This window comes from Solanum dulcamara, chromosome 1 (assembly GCF_947179165.1).
Source record: "Solanum dulcamara chromosome 1, daSolDulc1.2, whole genome shotgun sequence".
In the NCBI taxonomy this organism is placed as follows: Eukaryota; Viridiplantae; Streptophyta; class Magnoliopsida; order Solanales; family Solanaceae; genus Solanum; species Solanum dulcamara.
The window spans coordinates 5,507,420-5,522,399 of NC_077237.1; the positions used below are offsets into that span (position 1 = coordinate 5,507,420).

A 14,980-nucleotide genomic window follows, 5' to 3' on the forward strand; every position below is an offset into this window, starting at 1 on the left:
TATGAAACTTGGTAAACAATTAGTAACATATATAATATTATCTTGTAAATATTTATGTTTACTTTTTCAAATTAAAATTTAAATTCTAAAAATTATAAATATATCTTTTAGAAAAGTGGATTGGCCCGGCCTGACCGGCCATGCAGTAATGAGTTAGACTTGCTATTTTATGGTCCATCAAAATGATGAGCCAGACTGACTTAATACGTCAAATTTCAAAGTTTGTGTAGGTAGACTCATTTATGATAAATGTATAATGTATACACAAATTTTACAATCATAATATTGGTTAGAGTTTATATAAAAAAAATATATAAAGATTAGAGTTAATTGTTGTTATGGACTTTGTTAGGTACTGTCGTCCAATACAATCTTAAAGAATTTTCAATTAATTATCCAAGATCCACATTCATATTAAAGTGAATATCCACAACCAACACTAGATTCTTAGTTACATTATTGTAATCGTAATTAAAAATTCAACCATACAATTAACCATAAGATGCATTGGGACTTAATTTTACGAAACTTCATAACAATGTCATGGAGTTTTACATGTGAATTTTGAAACTTTATGATAATGATTATGTTTTAATTATTTGATTTGAAAAATTGATTTTTTCCTCTTGAATTTTACCTTGTAAAAAATTTTAAAATATGGTAAAATTTACAAATGGCGATTTTCAGACCCTATAATTTAAAAATAGCCTTGTCATCTTGAAATTTCAAAATATAAGATATTATCATAAAGTTTCACCTGCGATCGTAGCTATATTTTTGTTAATTAAAAAGCTAAAAAGTGGTAACAACTAATAAATATAACAATAATGCGGAAGCTCAAATAAATACATTTTCCCCAAAACCTGAAAGTCATCACATTAAGGACATCTAACTTCTAAAATACTAAGTCTAGAATGTCAAACACTAAAATAAAATAAGTGACATAGTTCGTGTCCGAACACTAAGGACATCATGTCGTGACTAAGAGAATTCATCGTCAGCTAGAAGGATAGCTCACCCTGATATCTTATGAACTGAAGATTGACTAGAGCTGAAGTCAAGTCGAAGCCGATGGAAGACTCGCTGCACTCCACAAATAAAACAAAAAAAGATACAAGTAGGGGTCAGTACAGGATAACATGTACTGAGTAGGTATCATCGGCCGACTCAAAATAGGAATCAATATGCAATAAGTAATAGCGAGAAATCAACCGTAACACTTAACAGGTGGCAACCAACAAGATCAAGATCAAGTGACAACACAATGAACCATTTCATAACCAATCAACAATATTAAGATCACACATGAGGACTCAAGCCTCCATATCACACCCTTTTGGAAAATGAGTTATTGGAGATTGGGTAGTATTAAGTCATTTTAATTTATTTTTCTTTAATATTATCGTGCCGGAACGTGACACCCGATCCAAATATACCGTGTCGGAGCGTGACACCCGATCCAAATATACTGTGTCGAAACGTGACACCCGATCCAAATATACCATGTCGGAACGTGACACCCGATCCAAATATACCTTGTCGGAACATGACACCCGATCCAAATATACCATGTCGGAACGTGACACCCGATCCAAATATACCGTGTCGGAACGTGACACCCGATCCAAATATAATTAATTTATCATTCTTCATGATTACATTCCACTTCATTAACAATATTTCATCAAGCCTTCTTTATTCAAGGCACCATTTTTGATAGGGCAAGTTCAAGATTATGGATTTCATGGCCTCGGGATTTCAGACCAATCACAACAACATATCAACCATCCAAACCACAACAATTAAATACGTAGTAAACTTCACACATTACTCAATGAATATCAATCACTATTAAGAGTCTATCTATGATATAGAATAAAAACCATAACCTACCTCAATCGAAGAACCGAAGTAAAGCAAGCTAATCCACCAATGTCTTTCCTTTCTTCAATGCCTCAGACCAATTTCAATCTATCAAATATATAATATTTATAAGTAAACTAATCCGTAAACACCAATATTATATATATGTTTAACCTAGACCCAATAACTTACTCAATTCTATAGTCACGTTCCTAATCTTGATGCCACTTAACATGTAAACTCCCATATTTTCTGAATTTTAAAATTAGGGTTAAACCTCAATTAAATTAAATAATCACTTTAAAACTTGAGCCTTTCGTAACGCTTCCGAACGATCAAAATCTGTTCAATTACATAATCTTCATAAGAATACGAACTCAATGACACCCATATTGCTATATTTATATTCGAATCAAAAATTGGGTCAAAAAGTCATCCCGAGTCATTGAAGTCAAATCTGAAATTTTCTTTTCGATTATGTTCGCTCATGATAAAATAAACTCACATGTCAAATTTCAGCTAAAACGGATCGTTATTCGACCCCCAAATCAAGATTTTATGTGAAGAACCCTAGGATCATATTTTCTTATTTCAACATTATTTCTCCACCAATATACCCTAAAAATATGTTCATAATCACATAAAAATTTAATGAAAAGGATGAAAATAATTACCTTGACGCTTTGGAATGAAAATCCTTATTTTTCTCTTCTCCTTTAATTTTCTTTTCCCTTTTCTTTTCTTTCTTCCTCCGTATTTTTTTTTCTCCCAGTTTCTGCGTTTATTTTCGTGTTTACGCCGTTGTTACATCTGATGGCTTAATGCCATCAGATTTTTTTTTTATATATATATATATATATATTTGTTTTTTTTATTATTATTATTTATTTTCTTCTTTTTCTTTTCTGAATCGAAATTAATAAACCCTATCCTTTTCCTTTAATAATTGGTATAGAATATTAAGTAAAATACCAACTTAGCCCACTAATTAAATTAGTTATTTAAATTTACCCCTCAACTAAATAAATATGGTTATCGAATAGTCTAACGTACTCATAAGAAAATATGGAATGCGTCTTTTATGAACTAAAAAGCTCTATTTCTCAAAATGACATAATGGGTCGTTACAATAGATACCAATTTACCCACCGTTCGTCCCCGAACGGTCAAAAGAAGAGCGAGGATTGAAAAGGGTACCTGACTCGACGAACATATGTGGATATCTTCCACGCATATCTGCCTGAGTCTCCCAAGTTGACTCCTCAACCGGACGATTCTTCTATTGAACCTTCACAGACGCAATCTCCCTTGACCTCAACTTACAGACCTCCCTATCAAGAATAGCTACAGGCTCCTCCTCGTAAGACAATTTCTCATCAAACAAGACTGAATTCAAGAGAATAATATAGTTTCCATCACCATGATATTTCTATAGCATAGACATATGAAACACTGGGTGCACCCTAGACAAACCTGGAGGTAAAGCCAATTCATAGGCCACTTCTCCAACACGCTTAAGAACTTCAAACAACCCAAAATACCTCGGACTGAGCTTACCTCGCATACCAAATCTCACCACACCCTTCATGGGTGAAACCTTCAACAACACTTGTTCTCCCTCCATAAACTCCATGTTCTTGACCTTTCGGTCTACACACTCCTTCTGTCTGCTCTGAGCTGCTAGAAGCTTCTTCTGAATGAATTTCACCTTCTCTAATAATTCCCTCAAAAGATCAGTTCCCTAAGGTCTCACCTCAAACGCATCAAACCAACTAATAGGAGACCTACATCTCCTCCCATACAATCCCTCAAACGGAGCTATATCAATACTTGAGTGATAACTATTATTATACAAAAACTCTGCTAAGGGTAGGAACTAATCCCAATGACCACCAAAATCTATTACGCATGCATGAAGCATATCCTCTAGCACTTGAATTGTCCTCTCAGATTGCCCATCGGTCTGAGGGTGAAATGCAGTATTAAGGTCCAATCTAGTACCTAACTCAGCATGCAAGGTCCTCCAAAAGTTAAAAGTAAATTGCGTACCTCTATCTGATATGATAGAAATCGGAACTCCATGTAATCGAATAATCTCGCGGATATAGAGTTTGGCTAACTTCTCTGCATCATAAGTCACCAATGCGAGGAAGAGGATACCTATTTATAATAGTTACCTTGTTCAGCTGCCTATAGTCTATGCACATACGAAGGCTACCATCATTCTTCTTCACAAATAAAATTAGAGCACCCCAAGAAGAGGCACTCGTTCTAATAAAACATTTACCCAACAACTCCTGAAGTTGGGCCTTCAACTCTCTCAACTCAGTCAGAGCCATTCTATAAGGTGGAATGAAAATAGGGCGATTGTCGGGCTCCAGGTCGATACAAAAATCTGTATATTTATTAGGTGGCATACCAGGTAAATATGCGGGGAAAACATTCATAAACTCACGCATTATCGAAATAGACTCAATCGATGGCACTCCAGAACTATCATCCCTGAGATGTGCTAGGAAGGCTAAACAACCCTTACTTACCAACCTCTTAGCATGAAGAAAAGAGATAATCCGTCCTGGAGCGGGAAGATAGTCACCCTCCAATACCAATTGATCCATCCTAGGCTTGGCTAATGTCATATTCTTAGCATTACAATCTAAGATAGCAAAATTTGGAGAGAGCCAAGTCATACCCAAGATTACATCAAAGTCAATCATCTCTAGAATAATCAAATCTACATAAGTTCTGCTCTCCACAAAAGTCACAAGGCAAGACTTATACACTTTCTCAACTAGCACAGACTTACCAACAGTAGTACAAACACGAATAGGCATGTTAAGTAAGTCACAATGTAAATCGAGTCCATCAGCAAATACGAAAGATACATAAAAAAATATGGATCCAAGATCAAACAATACAAAAGCCAAGCGATCGCAGACCAGAATAGTACCTGTGACAACAGCATCGAATGTCTCTGCCTCTGACATCCCAGGGAAAGCATAACAATGGGCTCTATAGCGAAGCTATCTGGCTTCACCCCCTCCACCTCTATCATAAAATCAACCACTTCCAAAGGTCTAACCCAATTTTATATGCACGTTCTTACTAAAATCTTCGATTGCCTTTACCCAAGTTTACTTGTTGGGTCTTCTTGTACCCATAATCTTGCCGTTCCTATATCGATCCACTTTCTTAGAGCTTACGATAAAGTCACCGATCCTTATTTAGAATGTTTGAAATATACTTAACAACCTAAACGCATTAATCGTATCTAAGATCTATCCCTAGAACACATTATACCTATCGAGAAGACTGTACCTCAAATGACTCGCACCTTCCTACTCATTGAATAACTACAAAACATTATCAAATTCGACCCATTCTATCTCTATCCCAAGCGATATATTTTTTTTTCATAGGTAAGGTCGCTAGCAGAAGTAACACAATCCATAATCTAACCAAGTAAGCATCGATGTCATTATAGTAGTCATATCCTGACCCTTTTTGATATACACTCAATCTATAAAACTGCAATAGAGATTCTGACCACAATCCTTTCACAAAGTGGCAAAATCCGCTCTTTTGGATTGAAGCAAAGTTGCATATTTGGATAAGGCACGAAACCTGGTCTCACAGGCTACAACGAATACCTTTCCTTGCTCTACATTTTGGAACTCATGTCCCCTCTTGTCCCTCTAGGTCCAGGGATATACTTTTTTATGAAGAAGTCAGTAGACGTTGCCTAGCTGCCTGATCTCTGCCTCGGGTGGGTTTTCTTCTGCGACCTCTACCATGATCTCTCATCACTAACCCCCTCTAGCTACAACCCTAATGGCTGGCTCAGGTGATGCTATTGTTTTAGTTCTGAACATTTGCAAAAATAGAGTGAAGAAGGTCAGATACCAATTTGTATCACCTAGATACCAATTGGATTCAAGTGATAGCACGAAAGAAAGAAGGAATGGAGTTTTCCTAAAGTCTCGTAGCCTCTCGAAGAAAAGTAAAGGCGTCCCCGTACCGTTCCGCAAGACTCTGCTAGACCTGTCCTTGTGTGATGAGATCACCGAACCTAAAGCTCTGATACCAAGTTTGTCACGACCCAAAATGGGCCATGAGTGGCACCCACACTTAACCTCCTAGGTGGGAGAACCAACGATACAAACCCCAACTAATAAATATAACAATAATGCGGAAGCTCAAATAAATACATTTTCCCCAAAACCTGAAAGTCATCACATTAAGGACATCTAACTTCTAAAATACTAAGTCTAGAATGTCAAACACTAAAATAAAATAAGTGACATAGTTCGTGTCCGAACACTAAGGACATCATGTCGTGACTAAGAGAATTCATCGTCAGCTAGAAGGATAGCTCACCCTGATATCTTATGAACTGAAGATTGACTAGAGCTGAAGTCAAGTCGAAGCCGATGGAAGACTCGCTGCACTCCACAAATAAAACAAAAAAAAATACAAGTAGGGGTCAGTACAGGATAACATGTACTGAGTAGGTATCATCGGCCGACTCAAAATAGGAATCAATATGCAATAAGTAATAGCGAGAAATCAACCGTAACACTTAACAGGTGGCAACCAACAAGATCAAGATCAAGTGACAACACAATGAACCATTTCATAACCAATCAACAATATTAAGATCACACATGAGGACTCAAGCCTCCATATCACACCCTTTTGGAAAATGAGTTATTGGAGATTGGGTAGTATTAAGTCATTTTAATTTATTTTTCTTTAATATTATCGTGCCGGAACGTGACACCCGATCCAAATATACCGTGTCGGAGCGTGACACCCGATCCAAATATACTGTGTCGAAACGTGACACCCGATCCAAATATACCATGTCGGAACGTGACACCCGATCCAAATATACCTTGTCGGAACATGACACCCGATCCAAATATACCATGTCGGAACGTGACACCCGATCCAAATATACCGTGTCGGAACGTGACACCCGATCCAAATATAATTAATTTATCATTCTTCATGATTACATTCCACTTCATTAACAATATTTCATCAAGCCTTCTTTATTCAAGGCACCATTTTTGATAGGGCAAGTTCAAGATTATGGATTTCATGGCCTCGGGATTTCAGACCAATCACAACAACATATCAACCATCCAAACCACAACAATTAAATACGTAGTAAACTTCACACATTACTCAATGAATATCAATCACTATTAAGAGTCTATCTATGATATAGAATAAAAACCATAACCTACCTCAATCGAAGAACCGAAGTAAAGCAAGCTAATCCACCAATGTCTTTCCTTTCTTCAATGCCTCAGACCAATTTCAATCTATCAAATATATAATATTTATAAGTAAACTAATCCGTAAACACCAATATTATATATATGTTTAACCTAGACCCAATAACTTACTCAATTCTATAGTCACGTTCCTAATCTTGATGCCACTTAACATGTAAACTCCCATATTTTCTGAATTTTAAAATTAGGGTTAAACCTCAATTAAATTAAATAATCACTTTAAAACTTGAGCCTTTCGTAACGCTTCCGAAAGATCAAAATCTGTTCAATTACATAATCTTCATAAGAATACGAACTCAATGACACCCATATTGCTATATTTATTTTCGAATCAAAAATTGGGTCAAAAAGTCATCTCGAGTCATTGAAGTCAAATCTGAAATTTTCTTTTCGATTATGTTCGCTCATGATAAAATAAACTCACATGTCAAATTTCAGCTAAAACGGATCGTTATTCGACCCCCAAATCAAGATTTTATGTGAAGAACCCTAGGATTATATTTTCTTATTTCAACATTATTTCTCCACCAATATACCCTAAAAATATGTTCATAATCACATAAAAATTTAATGGAAAGGATGAAAATAATTACCTTGACGCTTTGGAATGAAAATCCTTATTTTTCTCTTCTCCTTTAATTTTCTTTTCTCTTTTCTTTTCTTTCTTCCTCCGTATTTTTTTTTCTCCCAGTTTCTGCGTTTATTTTCGTGTTTACGCCGTTGTTACATCTGATGGCTTAATGCCATCAGATTTTTTATATATATATATATATATATATATTTGTTTTTTTTTATTATTATTATTTATTTTCTTCTTTTTCTTTTCTGAATCGAAATTAATAAACCCTATCCTTTTCCTTTAATAATTGGTATAGAATATTAAGTAAAATACCAACTTAGCCCACTAATTAAATTAGTTATTTAAATTTACCCCTCAACTAAATAAATATGGTTATCGAATAGTCTAACGTACTCATAAGAAAATACGGAATGTGTCTTTTATGAACTAAAAAGCTCTATTTCTCAAAATGACATAATGGGTCGTTACAGTTTCACCTGCGATCGTAGCTATATTTTTGTTAATTAAAAAGCTAAAAAGTGGCTAGCCAATGCTATTACTACCAATAAAATATATATGCTGGAAAGGAAAATGGTAAAGAAAATTAAACATAGTTATGTTTGGTAAAACTATTACCTTAGGGAAACCGTGAGAAAATAAGAAATGCTTTGAACTTATGTGTCTATGACTTCATTTCTCAAAACACGAGCATACAAAAAATATATTTGGTTTTCTTTCACCTCAGCCAATTGGTTTTCAAGACCTAAAAGACTTGTTCATCTACTTATCCTTTTTCTTCTTACTTATGGAAGTAGGAAAATAGAAATTATATTTAATGTCAATGTTAAGTTAAAAGGCATTATTTCTCCTTTTTTACCTTAAAAGGCAAATGAGGGTATGGCCATAGTTTACATTCTTTATTTTCTCTCGATTGCTTTAATGTGTATATAACTTGAGATATAAGAGGAAAATTCGTCTCTCGAATTCGAAAATGTAAAACAAATAATGACTCTCATCGTCGGGGAGTCTAAGTTATAACATGAAACTCAAAATAATTGGCGCCGTGAATATGCAAATGTCACAAGAAATCTCTCTCTCTCTCTATATAGATTATGTTATCAAAATAATTAGCATAAAAATGTGTTTTTATCAAGAATTTTAAGACGGAGAAATTACACGAAATGATAAATATTTAATGGTTATTATGTACTTAAGTTGTAGTTTCGGTTAATTTGTTTAATTCAGTTCCTCATTGTATAAATCTAGAATTTGTATAATTCGATGCCTAATTATATAAATTCAGAATTTGTATATGCTTACCCTAACTATTTGTATACGATTTGTTGAAATATTTGATTTGTATAAGTTATCAAGAATTCATAACTGTATAAATTCAGAATTTGTATATAATTATCCTGTTTGTATATGATTTGTTGATATTTGATTTGTATAAATTCTGAAATCTTAAATATATGTTACAGAATTTGTGTATACTTACCTTGTTTGTACATTGGCAAGTGAAATATACAAATGGAGTTTTGAAAAATTCGTAAATGTATAAATACAAAATTTGTATATATTTACCATGTTTGTATATTGGCAAGCAAAATATACAAACGAAAATATCCATACCAAACGAAACTATAGCTATGAAGCGTAATTAGATAAAATATAGCTACGGAGCGTAATTAGATTGTGAAATTTTCTTTTTAGAGACCAGCCACTCGTGTCCCGTGGCTATTTAAAGGACACGTGTCCACTCTTTGCTTATAGAAAAAGTGAGAAAAAAATTGATTGAAAAAAGAAATAAAAAGGACAAACATATTTTTGCTTCCTTGTGAAACCACTTATGTAACATGGTTTTAACAGTAACATGAAAATTATAATTGATATGAAAGATAATTTGGCTTCATTTCATTGGATATATCACTTTTTCAATATGCCAAATAACAAAACTACAAATTAAATAACCAAAGTCACAATAATATTTGACATCTGATTAAATGTGATCACACACACACACATATTCCTTCATCTATAACTAGACAATTACTAAAACATTTCCATGAAATTACAATGTCCACTATGCATGGACCCATGCATGCAAAAGTTTTTCGAAAACTTATCTACAACATTTTTTCCCCTTTTCAATATGGTGGTGTCTTTGGCCAATTTCATCGATCAGAGACACGACTTCAGAATTTTGAGTAAATAATATTACTAGATTCTAGAAAAAAAAAAGAGTTTTATTGATTTCTAGATAAGTATTTATATATATCAAGTGAATTTTTAAGGTTTTACTCGAAGCTGGTGAATTCTATCGAACTCGTAATTAAAACTCTAGTTTCATATTCATATCACTAATACATGTACTGAGTAATTGATGGTAGAGCTAGGTACCGAAAATTTAAAGGGTTCATCTGAACCTGCTTTGTCGTAAAATTATATTATATATACAAGGTTAAAATTTCTGTTTATGCGTATATAATAGATGTTGAATCTCTTTGACTTCTTTTTTATATTATTTTTGATTATATTTTGATTTCCCTTAGTGAAAATCATGATTGATTCGTCATCGAATTCTTTGTCCATCAAATTTAGGAAGATACGAAGATCAAATCACTTCGTATTCCGTGTCTCTACTTGGACTTGAACACTGGTCTTCAAAATTTGCATCGATCATTTTATTGACCAGTAGACCATACATAAACGTGATGCGAAAAACTTATCTACAACATAGGATTCTCAACTCAAAAATCTACCCCCACATCCCCAAAACCCTAATTTCCAAGCATTGACATGTTAAGCCAATGTGATTTGTTCCCTCAAAGAAGTCACCATTTCTTGGCTTCTTGGAGATGGAGTTTTGCTAATTCCTTGGCGACAAGAAGCCGCAAAAGGTGAATGATATGAATGACAGATAACCTAACATGACTACACTGATTTTGATTCATCCCAATGCTATTGTCTTTAGGGCAATAACTATACATATGCAAAATAAAAATTAAAAAAACAATAATAATAGTATATATCTACAATTAAACTTCCATTAAAAAAAGTTGAGATTTATAAATTGAAAATAAGGTAGATTATAATTTTAACACATAAAAATGACTTGATATATATAATATAAAAAAATTATTATACTGTAACTCTTTATTTATATCAACCGGATCTCTTTATAACAATTATCCTCTCACTCTTGGGGACACTTATCTACAAGTTAACAAAAATAAATATTTTTAATTGAAGCAACAAATTTTGAGTATCAAGAGGGGGATTGGGGGTCAAAATCTATAGATGAATACACACAGAAAGATTCAAGAAAATTTGTGATAATCTTACCGTTATACACAAATCATTAGATGAAAATAACAAAGTTATTAACATTGCTAAAGGTTTTAAAATAAATACAAAACCCTGAGGATTGTTATGTCACTACTAAAAATGGAAGTTTCTAATGGAATCAGTTGAAAATCCGTGGAAAATGTTACCAACGAGCCAAATATCAAAGAATTTCTGGTTAAACGTTTGTTTAATTTTTTTATTTTCACTAGAGGATATATGATAAGATCTCATTAAAATGGTCAAGTAAGAAAATCATTTTTTCCTACTGTGTTTATATTATAGGTTCTCTATAGCAAAATGCTATGCCGATTAAAAAATATTCCGACAAACGATATAACAATAGGTACAGTATTACCTAATTATTTGTGCATATTGTTTTGTTATTTGGATTATTTTGTTGGAATAACTTCTTGTTATTTTTCACTTTAGTTTAATAGCTTGCAATTGATTGGAATTTTCAATCAGAATAATTAGATCTCGATCAGAATAAGTGTGAAATATATAAATCAGAACAAATTTTATGGAGCTGCATAAATAATTACGTACTTTAATTAATTGAGGTTCTAGTTTAAGTCTATGATCTACATTATCCGCTTTGTATTTAAGCATGCACAAATTGTCTACGCGCACATTAAATCCAAAACACATACGTATTATATGAACTTAAAAATTCTATCTCATAAAGATAATTATTTTTTTCTCTCATATGTATTCCAACGTGAAATTCACCTAAAATGTTATATGCATCTATCTTTAAAAATTTACCAACTTAAAAGTCTGTCATTTCAGCTTGACCGGCCCTCATTGGTTCTCCTGGCATTCTAATTATCAAACAATATATGACATATGGGTCATTAGACTTGATTGAATAAGTTAATTATAATGATTCATGTTATTGATTAGCAAAGCTCTTAGGCATCAACTTGTTCTTTAGATGAATTGGGGGTGGGGTGTTGGATTGACTTTTTAAAAGTATTTATAAGTTAAAAGCTAAAGGGTCGTTTGATTTGGATACACGTTATGATGAGATTAGTTATTATGAGATGAATTATGCTGTGATAAGTTATGCGGGGATTAGTTATGCTCATAGTAGTTAAAAGTTATATGTTGAGAATACTCAACTTTTGCCTTTTGTTGTTGTTGTTTTTTTAATTTTTTTTTTAAAAAACTTTTTCAACCTAAAAAAGCACTTTTTTGTTTTCCAAACACTTTCAAAATTCCGTAGTAAAGTTAAAATAGAATAACAATATACAATAGTTTAATATATATATATATATATATATATATATATATATATATATATATATATATATATATATATATATATATATATATGACCATTTAAACTTGCTAGTAAATTTTATTTAGATACTCGAACTACGACTTGTTTCAGTTGAGCATCATGGTATGTATTTATATTAGATACTTTCAATTCAAATTTTGAACAAACTTTTAATGTGTTCTTAAGAGTTCATTACGTAAATAAGTTAACAAGTTAAAATATGTCACATTCTTTAATTATATACATTAACCTTAGTAAATTATAAAATCTCATGCATGTTCCAATTGAGGTTGATGTATATAATTAGAGGAAATAACATATTTGTATGGTTAACTTAACTATCTAATAGACGCTTTAAGAATACACGAAAAAGTTTTTTCAAAATTTGGACTGCAAATGTCTAACATAAATACTTTATTATGTGTTCATTTGCTTAATTAGAACAAACCACATAATAATTTGAATATTTAAATAAAGTTTATTCATAAGTTTAATAGCTTTCTATGAATTAAGCCATGTATAATTACATATATATATATATATATATATATATATATATATATATATATATTCAACATGTGTATTACATAGATCACAGTTGGACCCCTTATAGAACATTCTGTCTTTCTAAAATTTAATAAATACTTAGTATTATATATATATTTGTCTACACACTTCTATTTGTAATCTATGCATAGATTATGTGCCTTTTTTGTCTAATAAAGTGTTAAGCCTCTCTATTCTTACAATATTGAAATAGATAAAATTAAAATTGTGATTCATGTAGTTAAGTAAAATACATTGTCACTGTAAATGATTTTTACATCACCAATCATCTTTATTTATTATAGCAAATCTTACATTTTAAGAAGGTTAATTACCCGTAAAAATCTTTTGAATGATTCGATAGTATAAAGTATACAAAATTATTTATATTGATAATGTATAAAACTCAAGCACATTTGATGAAAAAAAGAGAACTTCTCTTTTCTTTTTCTAAAAAAGCAAAATAAAGAAATTCTTAAAGTAAGGAATGACAAATTAAATTAGCAATTATGTAATTCGATTGCTTAGGTTATAAGGTAGTTAATTAATGTCATTATCACTAGCTAGATTGTCATTATGACATATAATTACATGTTAATACGTATACACCATCAATTTCTCACGTCACATACATACACTAATTATACACAATCTCTCTTTAGCTATGTATTGTATATTTATACCAATAAAGATTTAGCTAGCATATGAGTTATGACTTATATATAACTAATACATATGATTAAACTTATATACACTGACTATGTATGTAAGTTTTATATATTAAAGTAATTCAACCTGTTATTTTTTTTATATAATAATAATCCATCCTAGTATGTTGTTTATGACATTTCGATTATTACATGAGTTTATTGTTGTTTTGACTACTTTTGCACTGTTTCTTGTTTCTTGTTTCGATTTCTCTTCATTGTCTTCTTCTTTATATCGAGATTTATTGCACTTGAGCAGAGACTCTTTCGAAAACAGTCTCTCTACCTCCATGAGGTAGTGATATGATTTGCGTACATTTTACTCTCCCCTTACCTCATTTGTGGAATTTTACTGAGCATGTTGTTGTATTTTTCAAGTTATCAAATTAGGAATATTAACATACACAATTGTCACGAAAAAGAATACAAACATAATTGGGAAAATATAATACAAGAAATAATAATTTCTTTAGACTTAGGCGCATATATCTCGCTCTTATCAAGGAAATTTGAGATGCATAACATGAATTATCTTTCGCTGATTAATAATAATACTCTTGATTTGTCCACTTTAGAATGTAACAGACTGACAATGTCGTATCACTCAAACAAATTCTGAACAAATTATTGAATCCAAAGCTCTACCGATAAAAACACCTTTCTTCAACAAAATAAAACTTTTTTCCCCACAAACACACCTCACTTTTTGTGAACACAACAACACTTTCACACACCATCACAAGGTAAAAATTAAAGATGTAAAAGTTCTTTCTTGGAGTAAAAAAGATAGTTGGGTATTAATGCATAATTTTGTGTGTAAGTAATGAAAAAAATTATGAGATAGTAGTTATAAAGAATAATAACCACTATTTAAATCATGAGATAGTGGATCACAAAGTTAAGAATGTTATCTTAATATTTTTCGTTTAATATTAAAATACAAATATTCCGACAACAATTAACTGTTATAGTAAGTTAACATGTTAATAAAACAAAATACTACATTACTATTAGCACACATAAGTTAAACTCCAACAAAAAGAGAAAAGAAAGAAAGATAAACATGGTTCCATATATGACATAAACATGTGAATAGGTTTTGGTCTAAAGTAGTGAAATGTGAGACAAATATAATTACTTTAAATAATTATGTTTTCTTGCAAGTAATTAAATCTTGCACATAAGTGAAAAAAAGGAAATGTCATTAGTCATGATTTTATTAGTATTCATGCTTGTCTTTTAATCTGATATGTAATTTAAGTTTTAGATAGCATTTTAAAATTATTAATTTTTAATTAACAACTTTTAATCTGAAGCTTCAACTCTAGAAAATTTTGCTGAGTTTTGAACATTCGTCTCATCAGTTTGGACA

At 31.7% G+C, this 14,980-nt stretch overlaps 2 long non-coding RNA genes across 2 annotated transcripts; both read right to left on the reverse strand.

Annotated features, from left to right (window-relative positions):
• Positions 1 to 810: 810 nt before the first annotated feature.
• LOC129886358 (uncharacterized) lies at positions 811 to 2,667 on the reverse strand. Its single transcript, XR_008766202.1, has 3 exons — positions 2,538 to 2,667; positions 1,894 to 1,971; positions 811 to 1,083 (listed from the first exon to the last, which is right to left on the reverse strand). It is a non-coding gene; the product is annotated as an uncharacterized LOC129886358 (long non-coding RNA).
• A 3,365-nt stretch (positions 2,668 to 6,032) lies between these two features.
• Positions 6,033 to 7,396, reverse strand: LOC129886364 (uncharacterized). The gene is made up of 2 exons (XR_008766207.1): positions 7,116 to 7,396; positions 6,033 to 6,305 (listed from the first exon to the last, which is right to left on the reverse strand). It is a non-coding gene; the product is annotated as an uncharacterized LOC129886364 (long non-coding RNA).
• Positions 7,397 to 14,980: the final 7,584 nt, after the last annotated feature.